The sequence below is a fragment of the Zootermopsis nevadensis genome, unplaced genomic scaffold (assembly GCF_977971745.1).
Source record: "Zootermopsis nevadensis isolate Lab colony 2312 unplaced genomic scaffold, Znev_1.0 Znev_ptg000003l, whole genome shotgun sequence".
In the NCBI taxonomy this organism is placed as follows: Eukaryota; Metazoa; Arthropoda; class Insecta; order Blattodea; family Termopsidae; genus Zootermopsis; species Zootermopsis nevadensis.
The window spans coordinates 16,534,229-16,549,285 of NW_028259135.1; the positions used below are offsets into that span (position 1 = coordinate 16,534,229).

Below are 15,057 nucleotides of genomic sequence, written 5' to 3' on the forward strand. Positions count from 1 at the left end.
TGAAGTCTATGACAGTGACCATCACACACTTCACATCGTTGTCTACACAATGAAAATTCTCTCGTTATATTGATGTAACACAAATATTATTAGCTTTTTTTCTGGATAACGAGCTGTTTTTTCGGAACCCCTAAAATTCTGATAAATATGTGGCAGAAGACACACTTGGTATTTTATATTCCTGGGGGGCAGCACGAAAATCATAAATAAACTTCACCATGCGACTTTTACTTTGTAATACGCGATCATACCGCCTAATAATGTTATAATCGGAACAGAAATCGGTTTCGTTTCAGTTGGAACAAGTGGACTGGCCAGAATTATGGTATAAAAGGGCGGGGGGGGGGGGTTGTCCTTGTTCATGTTTTCATTGCATTCATTTAAAACACAGGTTTCTGCATCGTAACAAACACAGGACAAATGGCGTGTGTATTTTCCTGTGTGCGAGATTTTTTAATTTAATTGCAAAAATTGTGATCGGTTTTCCTAAGTGAAATCTAATTTTGTGCTTTCGAATTGAGAGCTCCATTACATGTCAAAATTCCCCTGGGGATAGCGGCAGTGTACCTGCTTTTTCTCAGAAACCGGGATGGGAAATATCATCCATTACGTCATGGCTCATGTGACTTTGTACGTCACGTCGAGCAGGACCAATAATTTTTCTGCTCTGAAGTACACAACAAGCCATTGCGCTCAGGAACTGTTGCCAAATACACGCTTCCTCGCGTGTGATCTGTATGTGTGTGTCCCAGAGTCAAATAATCTGACAAACTCCATGTAGCATCTTGAGAGCCTCCTCTTCACTCAGACTGACAAAAAATTCCGCACATTTCATGGCTGTTCTGAGCTATACTCGAAACCACGTTCTTCCTCATACCCTCCCATCTTGACTCTTTCATCCTTGTAAGATTTCAGGTTTTCACGGCGATGAGTATGAAGATTTCCGTCTTCTGGGTTCTTGCGCTGTGTAGTCTGGTCGATGTTTATAGACGTTTCAGAGGTCATACTGCCTCCGTCATCAGAGTATGAAGATTTCTGTCTTCTGGGTTGTTGCGCTGTGTAGTCTGGTCGATGTTTACCGACGTTTCAGAGGTCATACTGCCTCCGTCATCAGGGCGATGAGTATGAAGATTTCCGTCTTCTGGGTTGTTGCGCTGTGTAGTCTGATCGATGTTAACCAACGTTTCGGAGGTCATACTGCCTCCATCATCAGAGTATGAAGATTTCTGTCTTCTGGGTTGTTGCGCTGTGTATTCTGGTCGATGTTAACCAATGTTTCAGAGGTCATACTGCCTCCATCATCAGAGTATGAAGATTTCTGTCTTCTGGGTTGTTGCGCTGTGTAGTCTGGTCGATGTTAACCAACGTTTCAGAGGTCATACTGCCTCCATCATCAGGGCGATGAGTATGAAGATTTCTGTCTTCTGGGTTGTTGCGCTGTGTAGTCTGGTCGATGTTAACCAACGTTTCAGAGATCATGCTGCCTCCATCATCAGGGCGATGAGTATGAAGATTTCTGTCTTCTGGGTTGTTGCGCTGTGTAGTCTGGTCGATGTTAACCAACATTTCAGAGGTCCTACTGCCTCCGTCATCAGGGCGATGAGTATGAAGATTTCTGTCTTCTGGGTTGTTGCGCTGTGTAGTCTGGTCGATGTTAACCAACATTTCAGAGGTCCTACTGCCTCCGTCATCAGGGCAACAACCCAGAAGACAGAAATCTTCTTTCATCCTTGCCTTTCGACCAAAACTTTCTTACCTTTCACCTTTATTTCATCACTGATCTAACAAACTAAGAAGTTCTTCCTTTTGTAGTTTCACTATTTTTATTTTAAGGCACGCGGTATGGGGGCGCTGGTGGGGAGAGTTCGTATACCTCCTGCTCGCTCATGACCGGGGTATTAGGCGGGGGAGGAGGGGTTGAGTTGTCACCCTCGGGGAAAGTACCCCCGGGTATCCATTGGGTAGGAGAGTGGGTGGGCCCCAGGGTCGGTGGACTCAGACGATGAAAGAAATATCCTTTGTCTCTGTCGGGATCGAAGCCTGGCCGTCAGTATAGACCTACTGACTGAGCTTCTCCGACTCCCTCATATTATTATTATACCATAGTTATTGACTGATGTTTTTGTGCCTGGCTGTAATTGGCCTTGTTTGGCTGTTGTCATGCAATAATAAATGAAATGCATTTGTGATAGGTCATTCAGTAAAGTGATTGTCTGTGGACTGGAACAGCAGGATTCGATTCTGGGCAGAAGCATTCGGATTTATTTCTCGATCACCATGACGAGGACTCCTCGTGGCTAATCTCGCTTCGTGTCCAAAAAGTTCTGAGATTCTGGGTGCTGCCGTAGATCTAGTGTCAAGGTTAGAAATGCGTGAACTTTGAAGTCATCATTGCTTGGAGTCAAACAAGGAAGTGACTTCATTGTTGATGTTGTTTTAACTGAATATGCAGACACAGGCAGTTTCCGAAACTTCGTAACTTGAGAATTGTAAATTTTAATACGCAGAAAATTGGTAATACCGAGAATAAATTTCCCAGCATTGCTGTAGATTTGCTTTGGGCTACTCTCCTCTCGTGCCCTTACTGTTGGCTGTGGTGTGGTCTAAAACTTAGTTTGACTGTGGGTTAGAATGTTATTTTATCGTTTAACAGACGAAAAGTTTAGAAATTGCTGTCAGAACTACCATCCTCAATCTGACGATTTCGTAAATACTGGTCGTATATGTGAAATGCGAGTCCTTTGCATGTCTGAAATGTGTACCTAGTGAGTGGATAATTACAGTGCAAACAGTAGTATTAAAAAGACTTAATGGATATGAAGACAAATTAAATTCTGTTTACAAAATTGTAACTGGTGTTTCGAACCTCACGCTTTCTGCTCACATGGTTGCGTACCAGAGGTTCTTTAAGTAATTATTGTTTAGCACTGAGTAAACTGATAATAATTAAATCTCTTTTCTCGTCTGTTTTCCGTAGGAAGGAAAGGCTAATGGTACTGCGTCCGTTTTTGTGCGTATCCGTGTTTCTCGGATTTTTATGAACCCTCGTGTGAATCTTATGCCATTGGATGTTACCCTACCGAAAACTTCTTGCCATTACTTGCCATAAATAAAATGTAAGAGCCATGAGGACCCTGAACTTGATCAACAGCAGCGCCACTTGATGCAGATAGTAAAAAAATTGTGCGTGGTTAAAGATCTTAAGTGGAAACATGGCAACAGCGAGAAACACTTATCTGTGTTGGCCGGACGCAGGACCAGAAGTCCGTCATTTGAATATATGCGCCCTAAAGGAAGTTTCGTTTTGTGCTGTTGTTTTGTTTCGAAATGTTTACAGAGGTTTATGTATAAGTCTGTGCAATCTTTGGATGAGAAACTAACAAGTAGGTTTGTTGCTCATCTTATTTACAAAATATCACGTGTCATATGCCAGTTTCTTCAAGTTAACAGTAAGGTCCGTCGTAGGGATTGGTCCCTCCGGGAATCCCTTCGCCATCTGGTGTCTTGCTACGAAATCTTCGGTATATCTGCCAACAAATTGCATACTTCAAGACCACGAAAGGACGTCACCCCTCCCCGTTGCTGGTACTCGCCTGGGCCTTGCTTTTCGTTTTGCAACTGTGTAAGGTTTTACTGTGACCTTGAAGCATGTAATTTGGTGGCGACTACTAGAACTATGTGCAGGAGGGGAAGAAGGTTGGGTTATTTGAAAGTTTCTTTTTCTAAATTCACTGCCTACCCAACCGCACGAATGCTCGAAAACACACGGTATTTAACAGTTCAGTCCCAAACCCCAAAGATAACTCAGCAATTCGATAAAAGATCAGTCGGTTAATGTTGTTTCAAGGAGATAATCGCTGGTTACTCTGAGATTGTTGTAAAAGAAATACGCTCTATGGGTAAAATGCAGAGTTATTGAATGTTAAATTTCATGATGTACGATATGTGACATGGGTACTTCAGCGCCGTGTTCTAGTGGCAACTTTCCTATCGGGCGTGTTAAGCATGTAATCAACTTATTGTTCACAGGCGTAATTCTTTTACAGCTTGTACGTCGTTCCGTAGTAACCGATAGTCAGAAATGCCTTTTAATTTCTACGCTGTCAGTGAAGCCTTGCCAAGGGAACTGTCAGTTGACAACAGTCGGTTTCCAGACGGTGATTCTAGCGGACCAAATTCACGCTCCAGCATTGTCCAATCCCAAACTTTTTCGAAATAATTTCAATTTCATGCAGACAACAAATTTTAATGAGTTGTATATATCGGAAATGAAACTAATCAATTCTTATTTATTTTCGCCCGCTAAATTCGAAAATGACAATAAAAAAGCTTAGTTAGTTCGCGTTTTGAAGATATTTTGTACTTTGTAAAATATCACCAATAAATTCGTCCATGTGATATGCAAATATTTAAAAATTTTCGCCTACCTTATAGACGTTGTCTTTCGGCCTTTGTTCTGTATTTTACCTCAGGGGCGTCTCTTACCACCGACCAGCAGTAATCAGCTCCATTCCCCCTGATAACGCCTTTCAAGAGTGTAAATATCTTGGTGAAATCGTTCGCCATGTTCATCACTAACCGATCCAAGATTATCAAGGAAAAAGTCCAAGTGAGAGTGGAGGAAATGCATTTTAAGAGACATTGCACCCCATTTTACTGTAAGCTTTCAACAATTTGTCTACTAATTCCTTATAGTTTGGCGCCCTATTGTCTCCAAGAAAATTCCTAAAAACTGACTTGAAGGATTCCCATGCATTTTTCTCCCCTCCCGTCAAAATGTCAACAAAATGTTCATCAACAATCAGGTTTCTTATTTGGAGACCTACGAAAACTCCTCCACTCTTTTGGGTTATGTTCTATATGCAGGGCATCCATAAGACCATCTTCGTCATCACGAAATACGAGATCATCTTGCATGGAAATTTTTTTTTGTAAAGTGATCTGACGAACGCGATAACAGGATATTTTAACATTTTCTTCAAGTACATTCCATTGCCTAAGTCGCTATCCTAGGAACTCTGCCTTATACTTAGGCAAGTCTAAATCTCTCACTAGATCATCCAGTTTGCTTTGAGTTACTCTGTGAGATGTAGAAGGTAACGTTTCTGGTACAAACTCTTTATCTTGAGATGCTGATGATCTTGGAATGGCGTCTGATGGTGGTGATGGTGAGCTTTCTTCGCCGCAATCAGCTGTGTAGGAGGTAGGAGGGACAGGTACAGGTAGCTCATAGATGAAAGCATGTTTTTTCTTATTGTTTATGCCGATGACAAGAGGAATCATACAGAAGTAGCAGTCGTTTACGTGGTTATGCGGTTCCCGCCACACCATGGGCACAGCGAAGGGCGTGGATTGCATTTTTCATTTTAGCCACTCACGTAGATTTGTAGAACACTTCAGGCAGCAAATATAGGATGCCCATGCCCTGTCCATGTCACCCAATTTGCCACCAAAATAAAGGCGGGACGCTTTCTTAACGATGGGGACCAAGTTTCGGTTTTGTGATTTAAAAGTCACTTCTCCACAGATATAACAAAAGTTGTTATGATTATTGACACATTCACGCGACATTTTGTATATTTTTAGTGTTACAAATATCTCATTTAAGTACTCACATCGACGTTTTTGCTGTCTACGACGTAAGTATTGTAAGACGAAGTGAAACACAAAATCCGCACTCCACAAAACACTTGTTTTTACCAAACAGAACTGAACCAATTTATTAATCATCCCTTAGGGATGTTGACTAGACCTGCAGGAAACAATAAAACCTTCTCCATCCTTCTACAGGCTGTTTCTGAAGTAAGTAGTCCATTACAATTCTGAAAATTAGGAAAATTGAGCGAAACAGCTCGGTATGAATATCTTCGAAATGCGAACCGATCACGCAAAATCAATGTCATTTTCGTGTTTAGCAGCTCAAGATTAGTAAAAATTGTTTAGTTTCATCTCCGATATATTATTATAATAGTTGCCCAGTTAGTCAATAAATTACGTACAGTCATAGAGTGGCTAAGGAAAGAGGCCTGTATTAATGTAACGATAACTAACTTTCACTTCGTACTACAACCAAATGTGAAAAAAAACCAAAAATGGACAATGCATATAGGCCTAATAATTATGGTGTTATGTCACAGACCATTCGGGAAACATTAATACTGAGCCCAATTTGTTAGCATCGGCAGCATGTGAAGTGATTAATCTACGTGGTTGATAAAGAATTTACAATTACAGAGTAACAAACTAACGTACTTACAAAGCAAAATGTTTGGTACTAAAAATTTCCAATACATTGTCAGCGGAGATATGCCTGTTTTGAAATTCACAGTTTTTTCATTGTTTTGAAACAGTTATGGGTGTGTAAGTGATTTTATTTTGTTAACATTAATTAATAAAAAGAAGGAAAATAAATACATTCGTCATCCAAGAGAAATGTTTTATTTGTGGGATGAAATTTACTGTTTTTTACAGCAGAATTCACTTGGCTCTGGAAATTGTGAGGACACAATGAAGGCTTGAGTACAAAGTATTCAATTAAGTTATTAAATAGTGTACAGACATTTTCGTTTCTGACGAGGTAATTCAGTGTTCTTTTAATTTCAGACACAGTACTTCTATTATAACCAGAGTAAAACAACAGGCTTTCAGTAGAGTCGCTATGGCCTGTTTTATTACGGGCTGCAGTTGGGGGGCGAGGCGTGATAGGTCTAATATTAAGAGTGTGACTGCGTCAGATATAACTGCCGTTTGTGACATGCAAACTTCGTTTCATGCATCTGTTCACAATTGAACACAATCGTTAAGATCTCTGTGTAGGATTTGAGGTTTTTAGGGCGGCGAGTCTATCCTCTGGGTTGTTGCGCCGTGTAGTCTGGTAGATGTCCACCAACGTTTCAGAGGTCCATGCTGTCTCCATCATCAGGCCCTGTGTAGTCTGGTAGAAGTTTACCGACGAGGCCCTTTGACTTAACGACGTTTTTGAGTATGGGTTGACTGTTCCAAGATTCTATCAATAAATACAGTATTTTGAAGCACCAGATCATACAGTGTGACTGTTAAATACAGGCATGGAAATAAATACGTTCCTCATATTACTCTGTTACACGCACAGATTTGTTGTTCCTGAGATAAAATTTAGTCATTACAGTGATTAAGTTGCGGGCTGGAAGACCGATGTTTGATTCCCAGCAAGGGCAGAACTTTTGTCTTATTACCATATCCAGACTGACTCTGGGGCCCACACAGCCTCCTGTCCCATGGTTGGCGGGGGCTTTTACTCTTGAAATATACCGGCCAGAAGTTAATTTTAGACGTCGGAACAAACAGGCTTTTGTTGACGAAGTTACTGTTCAGTTAAACCCCGTTAGAGCGCCATACTACCAGTGTTGGCGTTAACGCGGGAGAGGCTATAATTGAACCCCCCTCTACCCTACAGAGAATAACCTGAATACTGAAGCTGATTTACTTATAAAAGAGAGAAATAGGTGACAATATTTTGCTGGTTTGCACTGGATATTGTTCTTTGTAGGCACGCACGCCAGCACTGAACCTGCCCATTTCCTCACGACAGACATTCACAGATGATTATTTAGTACGCTCCTTTATCTGTGTAGCATTTAGCTTCCTTAGTGTGTCCAGCCTGGCGATTGTATTCAAACTAAAGTGTGTTTGCGTGCTGTGTGTTAATTACTCAAAGCGTGCGGGGAAAAAAAACTTTCATTACGAAAGAGTCCATACACTGTCAAACAAAAAAAATGGTGGATCCGTTAACTGTCCACCAGAATTCTTGGAATGTTACCTGTTGGCAGAGTATTCCGGGCAGTTTCCGTGTTCAAATGAACACCCTTCCCAGTAGCCTGCTCTAACTGGATTTGGAATATCGCCGTTTGTAATAACACTTCTCCCTTCCCGAGGCGCTAAAGTAGTTTCTTACCTGAGTACTTGGTTTTATTTCTTAACGCAGAAGTAATCGGCATTTATACAACTGGTACAGCTTGTACGGTAGATTCCGGTTAATTGGTCCGTCGTTTAATCGGGGTAGCCGTTTATTTTGGACAAATCTTAAAACAACAAACCTTTTTAACACTTTACGTAGAACTTAGCATAATTGGGGCAAAGTTATCTCGTCCCGATGTGTCCCAATCAACCGGAATCAACTGTACTATATACCCATACTACGCAATATAAACATAAAGATTTGTCTATAACTACAAATTCTTATTATTGTAAACAAATGATTCAGGTTTTAAACTACGCACATGCACAATGGTGTATTGTGTGTCACAGAGTCTCCTGCTGATGTGCTATAACAGTGGTATTCAACCTTTTTTGTTCACGTACCCCCAGATATAATTTCTCGTCAACTTTGTACCCCCAAAGTTGTTGGTGTATAATTCAAGTTATACGTAGTATATAATCTACATCTTAAATAAATTACATTACTGATTATTCAGTGTTTATCATATATTTTTTTTTTTTTTAAATTTCACGTACCCCCTAAGATGTCTTCGCGTACCCCAGGTTGAGTACTACTGTGCTGTAACATAGAGAAAATTATTCTCGTATGTCTTGCAGTAGCAGCTCCGTCATGATGTATCGGATGGAATTCTGACTGCTGAAGAAACAGTGGAAAGAATTAAATATATCAACCAAAATACGTGATACATTTCTTTTCTAGAGAACAATGGAGCCTTCACAGATGTCTCAAGTAATGAACATTAGAATAGAACGGCTGAGGAATACGGAATGTAAACTCGTAAACAATATGTTTATCTTTATTATTAAAACTTTATGACAGCATTATTATATATATAACTAATTATCCAAATAACTGATAATAGAACTTGGTTCGTTATCAGTAATATCAAAGCCTAACACTGGACATCACATATTTACCTAAAACCAATTCTGATATCTGCCACCCAACTTCATCATCCAAGTGGCTACTATGGAAGGAATTTCATCACCAAAACTTTGGATGCATTTCTGTATTAAATTCTCTGTACTGTATTTTCAAATGTAGTCCCAAAAGATAAATGAACATGAAAATAGAAGTATATGAAGGGGTAAAGATATATTTTACAAATGTGTTGTTTATTATTTTGAATGCCATAAATTCCGTTGCCAGGTAAACTGCACAATGTTTATCAAATTATTGTATTTTGGTAAATATTTACCATAATGAAAAACAGTTTTCATAAACTCGTAAGTCTAGTTGAGATTCATATTTCAGACTATCTATCTTCATTTAAAACAAGGGTTAAATTGGATCACAGGAAACAAAATTGAATTTATTCCATAACCTGTTGTGCAGAATGCTAATAACAAGTTTCTTTGAGTTTTGTTTAGTAGTTTCGTAGATGAATTATACAGACAGACGGACTCGATCTCTCTCGTATGCGTTCACATCATGTGCTTTGGGCAAAGAATAAGTAACGAAAATTAAGGGATTCTGACTTTCTCGCACTTAATTTTTATTATCTGTATAATTTGATAAATGTCACCTGAACATAAATAATAGCATTGAATATTTAATTACGTTTTGTTTTGTTTCTTATCTGTAAGTTAACAGACCAAAGTTTGGATATAATTTTCAAAATTATTAACAATTGAACAGTTATAGTTACACTACAAGTCATGTGAGTTATTCTTTAATTTTCAGAGATATTATTTTGTTGCTTGTAAGATAATTTTAAACTATTATAAAAGTGATTTATTTTATTTTTCTGTCAACACAAGGGAAGATGAATGCCCCTATTTCTACATCTGTATATATTTCTGAAATTAACTTTTGGCTGGTGTTTCTACAAAATATTTTTCCTCTGGGGGTTTATCTGGATTTTCTGTAGTTTATGTGTATCGAATCTAGTGCGGACTTTCCTGTAATTATGTCAGCCCAGTTTCTTAAACAGTAGAAAACATTTCATATGACAGTCTATTTCCCTGTAATGCATACATCATGTACACTTCCAACTATGATATATGTTCTTACTGCATGAACATCGTTTTACTATTATTTGTTAACTGGGAACGACCCGTTCTTCAAGCGCCTGAGCACTGCGGATCCCAACTTTTCGTTGGTTTGATCTATAGACTCCTTGGACGAGTATTTGTTAACAACTACATAATTTCACATAAAATAGCAATATTTTTGTTTAGTTGTAAATTTTTTAATAAAATCAGTTGCAGGCAGAAGTGGAGCGTTAATGATAGCCGTGTTAACCCGGCCAACACTGAGAAACTGAATTATCGTGATTTTATTTACAAAATCTTTGTTGTCCTGTGATCGTGCATATTGGAAGACGAAGTACTATGTACTGGCAACATTTTTACAAACCTTGTCTCGGGATATGTCAAACACTTTTGAACAAGTCACGCACCGTAACTGTTTGTTGATAAATATTGTGTTCGAGGTATCGTAATCGACTCCGTAATCCAATCTCATAACCTGTGCTCTAGCGGTGAATACGCGAATTGTAGTGGAGTGTCGTGCGATGCTCTGACGGCGAGAACATAGTCTGTTGCCGGCAGAGTTTTAGGCCTACTGCCCTGCTCACAGAGGAATATCGCTACGTTTATTCAATTAGTGTCACACTGTTAATCTTTACTTTATTTATAAGTGTATGTTTAGGATGTTGTATACTTATAACGTTATATGTACAGTGTGAAGTGTTTACCGGTGACCGACTTGTTGTACCTCTGTGTTGTACCGGTTCATATTGTGCCAGTGTTACCATATATTTAAAAACTTTGAAATTATACAAGTTTATTAATCATTACTTGCCGGAAGATTTTATCAAGAAATTATACTTTTACACGTAATGTGCTCCATAGAATTGTCGGAATGGAATACTGCAGTTGTCACAAGAAAAGAGCTATGTAGCCAGTACCAGGTAAGCAGGAAACATAACCACATTTATATCTTCGTACTTATAGACGTGAATTGTTTTGTAATTCAGCAGTTTGTATAATCCGTCCTTTTCAGTGTCTTTAAACCGCTAAGAATTATATGAATATTCAAATATATGTATATGTTTCATAATTTTTACTTTCTTTCGCAATGCTTAATTCTGTATGGTGTTGGCCTTGAAGAACCAACCCGTGCTTGAGGTATTGTGAGTGGGACTTCGTGCCTGACAAACATTTGCTGCTAGAATTTTCTCGCAAATGTGGTCCCTGTTTATGGGCTTTGTTACCATGAAGATCTGTGCTGTATTTCCGACGTTTCGGAAAATAACCTTACCTTCTCTACCTTCGAGGTGGCCGCTGGTGGGAATTTTTCCGATATGTGGACGTGCACGTTGGAAAGCAAATTAGAAAACAACGTAATATACAGACCGTGCCTAATAGTAACGAATATTTTAAAAATATTTCACGCCTTAAATACTGTACATTAGAATAACAGCACTGCACTGGATTTAAAGAAACAGTAACTTGAGATAATGCTTTTCTGGTAGAGTTAAAAATCAGTATCGTTTTGTCTATTTTACATTGTAGCTTGAGAATTTAAAACAGTATTTTACACGTTGTTTGTTTTTATGGTCGTGAAATGTCTTTTCCTCTAAGAGAAGAACATAAATTACAAATGTTTGAAAATAAAGTGCTAAGAAAAATAATCTGATTTAAGAGGAATGAATTAAGTGAGTGTTTGCCTTGTTAAGGTAGTGAAATCAAACTAGGTGTGATTTATCAGGACACACGTTCAGATCTGTGAAAGAATAAATACAGAAGGAACTTCATTCCGGAAACCTTTAGAAAGATGAAGGATGAGTAGGTCTAGCTCATATAAAATATTAAAATATTGTAATATTTGATGAAAATAAAAATGATGTATTACTTGGTAGGGAGGACGAGATTTATTTGCTATTAGGTTACGTGGATGTGAAGTTCCTGGGTTCTGGAGAATAATTTTGATGAAAATATCATGGCCATTATAAGAATTACTTGGAGAAGAATAACCCTTATGAACAAAAATGGATTTCTGGCAGTAACGTATTTATATGTTGTGTTGTTTTATGACGCTTTGTTGTCACCAGAGCTTATGTAGAGTGGATCTGGAGGAATGCTGGTCACAGACGTAACCTGTTTCATGGTATCTCAGCAGGGAGCAGTAACCCTGAAAAATTGAAGAAATTTACAAATGCAAATTGTCATTCGTAATACTTTGTGGCCAGGATTCGAGACTGAATTTAAGGACTTTTCGGTATGGTGGGTGGTGATTTTGTCAGTTGAGCGGTGGAGTGTCTGAGGAACTTTTGTCAGCTGACATTTTAGTGTCAGCTTCAGAAATAAAAAAATATCCTTTTCACTCATTCTTTGTAGAGACGTATAGAAGTTCTTCTAACATAAAGCAAGCACATATTTGTGTGTGTAGGCTGCTTTGTAATGCATGCATGCATATTTGATAGGGAATAACTGATTTTATTAAACAGTTGAAGAAGACTGGCTTTTGAGATGTTGAACCATGTAGTATGGTCATCTCCTCCATGATGGAGGCAGTGACCACGTCTGAAACTTCGATTAAAATCGACCAAACTATATGACGCTACATTCCAGAAGATAGTGCCCTGAGAACCTTAAATATCACAAATATATACTTGTTTGCTGTGTTTGGCTAAAGAATTGGAAGAATTCTGGGGAAAAAATGTATTTAATCAATTGGTTCATTGTCTGAAGAAGAATGAAGTAATTTTATGTTCTTGACACAGTTGCTGTCTCTCTAGCGTGTCTGTGTATTTTTGTGATATAATTGATATTATTACGAGCGATGGTGTTAAGGCCCAGTTGAATTTTTCTCAGGTTGTGATTTGATCCTGTGTCAGCACTGACAAATAGCTGTTGATAATTTTATTTCCGTATTACGTAGAGTCAAAATTTATGCTATTAAGGTGACTAAATCGAGAATGGGATGGGAATGACATGTAGCTTGTACGACAGACAATTAGAAATAGATATACAGGTTTAAATGAAAACTGTGAAGTGATGAGGCGAGGTTGGAGACCTAAAAATAGATGAGAGGATAATATTAAAAGTGGTATTAAGGAAAAACGGGGTACAAGGTTGTGGACTGGATTCAGTAGGGTCAGAGGTTAATAAATCGTTTTAAAATGTTGCAGAGTTCTGTGTTTGAGAACGAAAATTAACAAATCAAAATGACATTCGCAAAGATGTTAAGAGAATATTGTTATTCTGACAGCTCTTACTGCTGTTTAGTTCAAAATCTTTTTATCTTTATTTATACGTTTTGGATTTTTTGTTTTGTGTTGTCTAGACCAATATGAACTTAGCAGTTCATACGAAAAGCTTTTGGCTAAGCACCGTGCATAGAAAAACATAAGAATTCCAGATTTTCGGAGGCTGTAGGAACCATATATATCTTCTGAGTCGGAAGGAGACGAGCCGAATATCTGATGGGATAGAACGACTCCAACGAACTGTGAACTTATCGTCGCCTTTTGATATAATTTGTCAGGAGAATTATGACTTAGTTACTCGACTTAGGCCCTTGTTGAAGTGAAATAGTCCTGATATTTCATGTAGGTAAACTGTCTTAACCACGAACCACCTTTTTTTCTAAGTGCCAGCCAGGTATAAGTTTGCTTACGCACTACAGCATACTCTGACGGTCCGTTGAAGTAATGGTCCAGGAAAGAAGAACGTTACGTGTATTTTCGGAAGACAAAGACAGGGCCAGAGAGAGGAAAATATTTTGAAGTTTAGAAGAAACTGGACAGGAGAAGTTTCTGGGGACATAGTGAGGTCCCTTGGTACAGAAGATAGTTAAACCGCAGTGGTTAGTATATGTACCAGTTACTCGTTCAACAGATTGGTATTTACGTACGCGTTTTGAATTGTTCAAAGATAAGACGACAAGTACTCTTAAATGTTCTGTACACGTTCGTTATGTGGTGCTATGGTAGAGGAGCAAATAGTATTTTACCTTGTCTTTGAGTCCGCGGTCCTGTGTTCCGTAAGTACAAATAGTCTTGGACAAACTATCCAACCCCTCTTTGGCCATTGAACTAAGATCTGGATGTTTGAACATTGTTCTCATATATTCATGATTGTATTTTCTTGTGGCATTGTGGCTTTTCGGATAAATTTTTTTGCGACGTTTCGGATGTTTCCTCATGGCCTGGAACTCAAGCGTGTTTATTTGTGTTCTGTTCTGTAGTAATCCTACCAAGGAGAGTGAGATGGGCAGGACATGTGTTACGCATGCGGGAGACGATAACAGCACAAGATTTTGTTCGGAAAACCTGAAGTAAACATGCCACTTTGGAGAGCTAGCTTTAGATTGGATGATAATATTAAAGTGAATCTTAAGGAAATATAATGTGGACTGGACTTAATTGGAAAGAACATATTGCAGTCTCTTCTGATCACCGTAGTTGACATTCGGGTTCCGTAAATTACCAGCTGAGCGACTGTCAAATTCTAAAGGACTCTGCTTCGTGGAGTTCTTATTGTCACGTGAACTTTTTTGGAGTCTTAGAGTCGTTCGTTGAACTACGACTTGGAGTGTCTGAGGAGAGGACTGTAATTAGACGCCTTAATTTTAGTGGGTGGAATTATAAATTTGTTAAAAACTTGTGTTGATCCTTAGTCTGTTCGAAGAAAAATTAAACTTCAGAATTTGAGTTTGTGTCTTCAAAATAGTTTTTAAATATTAATGCTCGTCGCAATAATTGCACGATTGTTGGGTGTGGTTAAACATATTCGAGCCATTCGAGTTTAATGTAATGTCGTGATAAACTTGTATTTCACGCCCTCCTCGAAACATTGTTTAAACCGAAGTCTCTTGGTCGACATGGTTTTTGAAACTTTTTCACTTTCTGCACTCTTCGTAAGCCATATTTTACGATGTCTAACAATTATTACTCGCAGTGGACATCTTGAGACTAATAATTAATAGTAAACTTTGGATCAGTTTCAGAACTAAAGCTTGACAATACATTTACTATGTAATATTCTTAGAAACTTTTACTTTATATGGATTATGTAATTCTGAAAGTACATCGCCGACTTACAAATGATCTCCCTTTTGGATTTGTAATG

At 38.4% G+C, this 15,057-nt stretch overlaps 1 protein-coding gene across 7 annotated transcripts in view; it reads left to right on the forward strand.

Annotated features, from left to right (window-relative positions):
- The window catches only part of wge (BAH domain and coiled-coil containing protein winged eye), a 281,527-nt gene that overhangs the window by 44,699 nt on the left and 221,771 nt on the right, over window positions 1-15,057 (forward strand). The window lies entirely within an intron of this gene.